Raw genomic sequence first — 8,476 nt, forward strand, 5'->3', positions numbered from 1 at the left:
GGTACCTCCATAGACCCAGAGAACACCTTGGTGGTTGCCAGTGGCTGGGGGTGGGGCAGGGATTATGGGGATTGATACTCCATGGCTACGGGGTTTCCTCTGGGGGTGATGAAAATGCCCTTGAACTAGAGAGAGGTGAGACTTGCACCACGTTGTGAATGCCCTAAATGCCATTGAATCGTTCACTTTCAAACGGGCAATTTTAGGTTATGTGAATTTCACCGTGATTAAAAACAAAAGGCGAGGGGAGAAGCCTTGTCTGTTGCCCCAGGAAGTTGGAGCGACAGATGACTTACCTAGCACTAAAGACACCTGGGACCTGTCCTTGTCTTGGTGGCCACTGGATTCTTCCCAGCGTCTCACGGGAATGTGTTGTGGAGGCGAGCCGTGGCCGCTGACAGTTTTTTTTTGGACATTTGTTAACTACGAGCCTTGGCTGCATCCTCAGGGCTTATTTCCGCCCCCTCTCCCCCCAAAGCATTTGTTATAAGTTTCGGAATTCATCTTTGATGTTACATTATGAAAAAACAGCTCTCCCAATGTTGTTCTTCTCAGGGAAGAAAGACAGGTAAACCAAGGTTTCAGGACACCCGACAGCAGCACTTTGGCTCTGGTTTTCCTCGGAGGTACTGCTGTGTCCTGATTTTGCTGTGTGCCTCCCTCCATTCCTACACCTCCTGAGCCTTTCCCACCACTTCCCTCCAGCGCAAGGTAGACGCTGAGCTTGAAATGATTAATCAAGCTATTAGAAGGAGCTCCGGAGAGTCTGGGAAAACACCGTGGAGGGATGGTTTCTGCTCTATTGAAATGCAAATATGCAAGCTGCAACCCCCCCCCCCCCATCCCCCGGTGATGGACCTTGGAATGATGTGTTTCTGGGAAGCCCTGCTCCCTCCCCCTCTCCCCTCACCTTCCCGTTACCTTGCCTGGCTGACCACCGGCTTTGGGTCGAGAGCAGTTGGCCGAAATCAGTTTGAAAAGAGCACAGCTAAAGATGTGCATCGAGCAGGTGTAAAACTGATGCTTCTTTTATGTGGAGGCAGAAGAGAGAGGTAGAGGGGACCGTATGTGGCTCCGCCCTTCACAATTTTGTGCTTCTAGGGGCGCCCAGGTGGCTCAGTTGGTTAAGCAGCCAGCTCAGGTCGTGATCTTGTGGTTTGTGAGTTCGAGCCTCGAGTCGGGCTCCGTGCTGACGGCTCGGAGCCTGGGACCTGCTTCGGATTCTGTGTCTTCCTCTCTCTCTGCCCCTCCCTCACCGGCACACTCTTTCTCTCTCTCTCTCTCTCTCTTGCTCAAAAATAAACATTAAAAAAAAATTGAAAACTTTGCTTCTAAGGTTGCACACTTCAGACTACCCAAGAACCGTTCATTGAGCACCTACAGTGTACCCACCACGGTGACAGAGGATAGGCGTTTCGTGATGCATCGCTAAGATGCAGTTTCTGCTCTCGAGGAGTTTCATGGTTCTTCGTTCCACAAGAGGCAATCGCTGTTACGCTCTGACTGCTGTGAAAGTCATGGGGTAAAGTGATGTCAGCTTTCGATAACGAAGATCCTCAGCCTCTTCGTTCCCTATGTTGAACGCCCACATTTATTTCCCTTTATGGGGTTCTCTAGGCTTGTGGCAGCTGAAATAGTTCTAGGGATGAGACATGGTAATGGAAAGAACGGGGGGATAGCCCTAACCGATTGGCCTTTCCAGCTCTGAAATCATCAAAGGACCCCCGGTGTGGGCAGGAGGTGTGGCTCCAGGTGGGAGGGGCGGTCCTGGAATGCCTTGGTCTCTGCCAGGGCTCACCACGTGTGGGCTTGCATGGTTCTGACGTTGAGGGCTCCTTTTGACATCTGCTGTGGAACAAAGCCCCCCGTGCTTGAGAGGGAGCCCTCTCAAGTTGGGACTGAGGGCTGTTGTGCACATGGCTGGCTCGGAAAACCTTCCAAGACCACAGTCTGCTTGTTTGCACAGCGTGTTGCTGCCATGTTCACTTAAGGGGCCTCAGAACAACCAGGGCTCGGAAAAAGCAGCCGCCGTCCTGGAAATGCCTCTCGAAAGGCCTCGGAGAGACCTGGGGGGGTGGGGCGTGGAGTCAGAAAAGCAGGGCGTTGGCCATCAAGAGGGGCGCCTCTTTGACCACGCCCGCCTAATGATGTCTCTGGGCCTCGTGCTGTGTTACGTGGTTGTCAGGCTGGGTTCCATGTGGCTCTCTTCACCTTGGATATGAGGAGGGGCCTCAACTGGCTGAGTTCTTTCTTCCCCCTGGCCCCCAATAGAACTCGACTAAAAATGAACCCAACCTTGCCTTCCTCATGGGAATATCGTTATTACTGTATCTGTTGGGTTGCCTGGGGGCACGCCCGGCTTATCTCTGTTGTCCTGGGGGAGCTGCTATTGGTGTGTCTTTGCACCCCCCTAAGTGTTCTAGTTTGGACATACGTTATATGAGCACCTTAATTAGCGATGACCTGCGACAGAGGGCCTACAGGCCAACTGCTGTGCATGTGTTTCCTTGGTCAGCTTAGTCAGGCAGGGCATGCACCCTGGGCTCTTCTTTGGCTCTCACCATCCCCTAACGTCTTGTTCCTATTTCGTGTTTGTTCCGTGACAGCCTTTGTTGTCTTTGACACGTGCAGCCCTTGGCCTTCAGGAATAAGCTACACTGCTCTTCTCTCGGCCTTGGCCAGCTGACATATCTATCTCTTGGGCCGGCTGAATGGAGATGGGGAAGGTTGGTGGGGGGCCCATCAAATTGGAGGCATGATTGGAGTGGGGTGTGGCAGGAGGAGGTACAAACAGAATGGAAAGGTGGAAGTAAGGTGTGGCCCTTTGGTATAGGTTCAAAGGCCTGCAGCTTATGATCTTATTTCCTAATAATCTGTCTGGATCTACTTCAGGACCCCTCCCCCAGATTTGGGGAGCCCTGCTTAGTGCAGCGCTAATCATGCCCTTGAATTTCTGATGTGTCAGTAATACTTTGAGCCGCAAGTAACAGAAAGTCACGGGCCACCTTCCAGTGGTGCCAATGGTGGCTCTGTCCGTGAAGACGAGGAATCATCGAGTGTAAGAAGAACCAGCGGGCTTGACCTGGCACAGCAGTCATGGCAGCATGCTGGGCCAGCCCCTCTGTGGTACTCTTGTTCTCTTCCTCATGATCACAAGGTGGCTGCAGTGACACCAGTCATTTGTCCCTACACTGGCATCCCAAGTAGGAAGGAAGGGGTAGAAGCAAAGATTTGGGGGTTGACGTGGGTGTCCGATATATCCCTCATAGTTGCAAGGACTAGAAAACGTAAACCAAAGTAGAAGAAGAAAAACAAAAAGGGGAGACGTGTGTTTGTGTGGTACACGACGCCATTTTGTGTTTCTAGATCCACAGTTTAAAGGATGCAGGTAAAGTCTATCCTTCCTCCTCTACTTCCTCTATGAAGTCTCCATTCCAAAGTGTCTTGTTGTGTCCCCAGAAGATTGAGCCTTGCATGTTCACGATGTCGAATCCAAGGGAAGGGAGCTTCTGTTCCCCCCACGTCTCAGAGTCCCAGAATGGAGGCTCACTGGTCCTAAGTGGCCTGACTTAACCAGTCACTGTGGCCCAACGGTATGAAATATGCTGACTAGCTTAGTCTAGGTCTGGGGTTGGCAAACTATGCCATTTGTGCAACTAAAGTGTTTTTGGAACCCAGCTGCACTTCTTTGTTTATGTGTAGTCTATGTCTGTTTTGAGCTGCAATGGCAGATTTAAGGAGTTACATCAGAGACTTTATGGCCTGCAAAGCCTAAAATATTTACTATCTGGCTTTTTATAGAAAAAAGTGTGCCAACTGGCTTTGGTCTAAGTAATGGATCCTACCCTTGGAGAATAGGGTGGAGTCAACTTACCCCAGAGCACACGGACTAAAGGTGGTAATCGTTCCCCAAAAAGGTCCCCAAAGAACATCAACTTGCCACAGGAGTGGGGTGAGGACACTGGACACTTGTTTGACAAGTGTTACTATGGCAGGTATGCGTTAGCGGTGGTGGTTAAGGAGTAGGGTCCGGGGGTGTTGTCCTTGGCTAGGAGTTTGTTGGATTTTCTTATTTCTCAAGGAGCAGGCACAATTTAAGCTCAGTGGGAAGATTTGCTTTCTGGATCCGGAAGATTTTACTGCGCTGTCAGATGGTTAACTGGGTGTTATTCTGAGCTTTAAGATTAACTTTGGGGAAGTATATCGGTGACCTAAAGCATGTCTAAAAGTCGCTGGAAGACAAGTCGAGAAGTAAATACAGCCGGATGGTGTACGGGTAACTGACTTATCATCTGTATTGCCAAACTTAACTGTTGAATTAAGCAGTGTGTACCTAGAGGACATTCTTGAGTGGCCTGACATAGGGACAATATAAGGCCTGGTCCTTTTGAATATTTTAAGCATTTTGGATCGGGGGGCGGGGTGGGGGAGGAAAGAAAGTGTATGCTTATTAAACCCATCGGACATAGTAAATATATTGGATGGTGACATGACATTTTATAAATTTCCTGATCAGTGGAAATAATAGGTTGAAAAAAAAATAAGAGGGGGTTTATCAGTATGGTGCTGGGTCAACTGGGTAGCCATATGGAAAAGAAAAGTATCTTGACCCCTAACTCACACCATACACAAAATCAGTTCCAGATGGATTACAGATTTAAATGTGAAAGGTAAAACAATAAAGCTTTTAGGAAAAAAGCATCTCAAGAGAACACCTTCATGACCTTGATGTAGGAAAATATTTTTTTGAACCAGAATACAAAAAGTGCTTGCCTTAAGGGGGAAAAAAATAAATGGAACTATTTTCAAACTTAACAACTTTTTTTTTTTTTAAAAAGGGACCATAAAAATAATGAAAAGTCCACAAATAGAGTGAGAAGAAATTCTTTGTCCCTCTTTCTGCCTCTCACTTTTTTTCTCTCTCTCTCCTATCATTTTCTGTCACCCAGCAAAGGACTTTCACCAGAAAAACAAAAAGACATTCAATGAGTCGGTAAGAAAAGATGAGAAAGTCCAGTAGACAAATGGGGAAGAGACTTCCCCAGACAATTCAGAAAAGAAAATATCTAAATGGCCACTAATTATAGAAAAGGTGCTCAACTTCATTAATCAAACGGGAAATGCCAATGAAAACCAGCATGTGAAAATGTTTCGTAATATCGACTCAGGCTAACCATATACATGCTCTATGACTCAGCGGGTTGATTCATAGAAATATACCCAACAGGAATGCATACATAGATTCACCAAAAGACATATGCTAGAATATTCATAGCGGCATCATTCGTAATAGTCGAAATGTGGAAACCGCCGTGTTCCCCAACAATGGCATGGATACAGAAACTCTGCAGGATGCACACAACGGAATACTGTAGAACCATAGGAATGGACCCATAACTGCAAGGGTTGAGTAGGTTGGTGTGTAACATAGTCAGGAAATGCTTCCTCTCTCCTATTACTGATTTATTCATTAATGTAACAAATATTTGTTGAACGGCAGGCACTGTTCCAGCAAAAGAAGTACAGCAGTGAACAATTCAATGGCCTTGCCTGCTTGGAACCGTACTGTAGGGACAGCAGGCAGGACATGTAGATAGAGCCACCTATCTACGTACTTCATGTCCTTACATGCATAAAGGTATGTGGTAAGAAGTTGCTACCAAGAAAAAGTAAGGCTGGTAAGGAGTAGAGTATAATGCAGTGTGAGGGAGTGGGGGCGGTGCACATCTGGGGAAGAAAGGGCTCTTGGCAGAGTTCGTGGCAAGTGCAAAGGCCCTGAGGCAGGAGTAAAGGCGTCATGTTGGAAATGAAAGGAGGGAGGTCACTGTGGCTGGGGCAGGGAGCAATAGGGAAAGCAGGAGGAAAAGAGGTCCCAGAGCAGAGGGATGGGTGGGGAGAGGCAGGGTCTCATCATGCGCAAACCTAATTACACCAGTCAGAGGCTTTGGAACTTCTGTTAGGTGTGTGTCCATTGGTGGCATTTGAGTAGGAAAATGAGGTCTAGTTTTCTGTTCCTTATGCTTTACTGTTTCTTGTCCTTCTCTCCTGTCTGTGCCTTACGTCCCCCAGGAATGATTTTGCCTCATTGAGGGTTCTTAAGGCCTAAAGAGGTTGCCGACACCCAGACGTACTTGAATAGCGACAAATGACAACTCAGATATCCATCCATCTGACAGGAGCTAGGTAGCTGAACACACGACATTTGTAAAATAATAATAACAGTAATTATGATTTCGGGGTGTTTTGCTAAACAAGTGTTCATTTTTGCATTTAGGCCATTCGTTACATAAAGAGTTCATTGCGAGTTCCTTCAAGGTGTGGGCTTAGAAGGCCCTGTTTTCTGGTGAGATAATAGGAAGGCGGGGAGGAGGGATCCTGAGAAAACAGTGCCTTGTGAATGGAATTTTCCAGACTCGCCTCCCCTCGCCTCCTCGGTTCCTAGACGCCCCTCCTGAAGCATTATATTCTGTTGCGCGTTGATTTTGGTTCATAGCACTGCGAGTTTCTTGCCTTTCTCCTCCTTTGGAAAGTATTTTAATGGGAAACTGGAAACAATTTTAACCTGGAAAGCCGGAGTTTGCTTCTAAAGAAATCTGTCCATGGAATGTTAGCTGAAGGAAGCCCTATGGGTATCCAGGAGGAGGGCAAGGGTGGTTAACCAGGGCCGCCAATGAAGCCGCTGAGGGAGAAATCCGTGTGAATAAACCCGGGAGACAAAGACCACGGTTTCAGAGTAAGGACCCCTGGGGGCCGCAGGTTAACCTCAACAGTCCTGAGATACCTGTAGCCTAGTTAGGGGACATGAAACTGTAGCTAGCTTAACAAGGACTCCACACGTCACCATGCATCTTTTGACCAGGGACCGAAAGAGAGCACTGAGCAAAACGACCTCCCCATTAGGGGAGTGGGTGCTCACCTTCGAGGATTGTCCCCGAACGCAGGATGCCGTGTGCCCCTGGGTGAAGAAATCCCTGTGTAGGCTGAAAAAAACACAGTGGCCCAGAGTCAGGGAACTTGCCGGAATTTGTCAAGTTGCGGAAGGGTGGCTTGGGCAAGGCATCCCCGAGTCGGTGTTTGAGGGCTCCTGACCGCCCACAGATGATGTTAAACAGAAAATCCATCGTCAAAGAAATAGACTGAAAATAAGGACACGCGTAGTGATGAGATAATAGTTCTGTTGTCTGTTTCATTTCTCCAACAAATGTTTGTGGAGCGTCTATGATTTGGCCAGGGCTAGGCTGGTCCATGCAAACAAATAATTAAAATAATTGCGGCCAAGTGTGATAATAGAGGTCTGAACAGAATGCCTTGGGAACGCAGATCACTTCCATTTATTGCTTACTTATACTTAGTTTCTTGTGACGGTGTATACAAAAGGTAATCTTTTCATACACCAAGAAATCTGTTTTCCTCTTAGGCCCCTTCTGTGCATCTGTTTCAAATAAAACGGAAGGGCTTAGCCTGCTTCGCGCAAGTCGTCCAAACACCCGGCACCTGCTGGCATCTGGGGTCACGAGGCAGGGGAATGCGACAAGATTTTTGGCCAGAAGCATGCAGGTTTTATAAAGGTACGACCTCCACCCCGTCATAGCCGTGCAACCAACGGCCATCAGGCATAGCGCTGGTAAGATAGACCATGACATTGAACTCCAGGACGACTTTTTTGCCTTTGGATTTCAGTGCAGGTAATGGATTGTAGAAAAATCGCACCCTCACTGGCTTCCTTAAGAGTTCCTTCGTTCATTCTGCCTTTTGCTTGTGTCCCTTGTGATCTGGTGCTCTCTCTTCCCGCCCCCCCCCCCCCCAAATCCTTAGTAACGCGTCACCTGTAAAGCACAGCTCAGAAGTTAAGATGCGCCATCAAATGACTATCGGCATCAAATAATTCCAGACAAGTGTTGGGGGAAGATAAGTGGCAGTACACGTTAAAAGGGATACATGAATCCGTTCTCTTTCTGAAGGATGCAAACGAGATCTAAGCAAGTCAAGCAAACCAGCAAATCCGCATTCTATGAAGCTAATATGGCATATGCTCTGTCTCCTACATCGTTCTGTTTCGGCAAACTTGTCCTTGGCTATTTTTGCATGTTTTCTTTTCCTCGTGAGCTTTCGAATTAGCTTGTTACAGCCCATAAAGTTCCGCAGCGATGTAGATAAGAGTTATTTGAATTCGTATATTAATTGGGGCAGAACTCGAATCTTCCACCACATAAAACTATCTTGTCCAACAAATGATGTATCTCTCCATTCATTTCGTCCTTTCACATCCGTGGGTGCTTTCTAACAGTTTTATGCATATGGGTCTTATGTATTAACTTTTAGGGGTTTTATGTTTCCTATAGTTATGGTAAACGAAAATGTTTTTTTCCTAAAATGTCTTCTCGCAAGTTGACATATTAAAAAAATGTTGTCTGTTGATATCATACCCATCTGTTCTGCCCTACTCTTTTCTGGGTCTAATAGCTTTTGGCAGATC

Source organism: Prionailurus viverrinus, chromosome E1 (genome assembly GCF_022837055.1).
Source record: "Prionailurus viverrinus isolate Anna chromosome E1, UM_Priviv_1.0, whole genome shotgun sequence".
Classification (NCBI taxonomy): domain Eukaryota; kingdom Metazoa; phylum Chordata; class Mammalia; order Carnivora; family Felidae; genus Prionailurus; species Prionailurus viverrinus.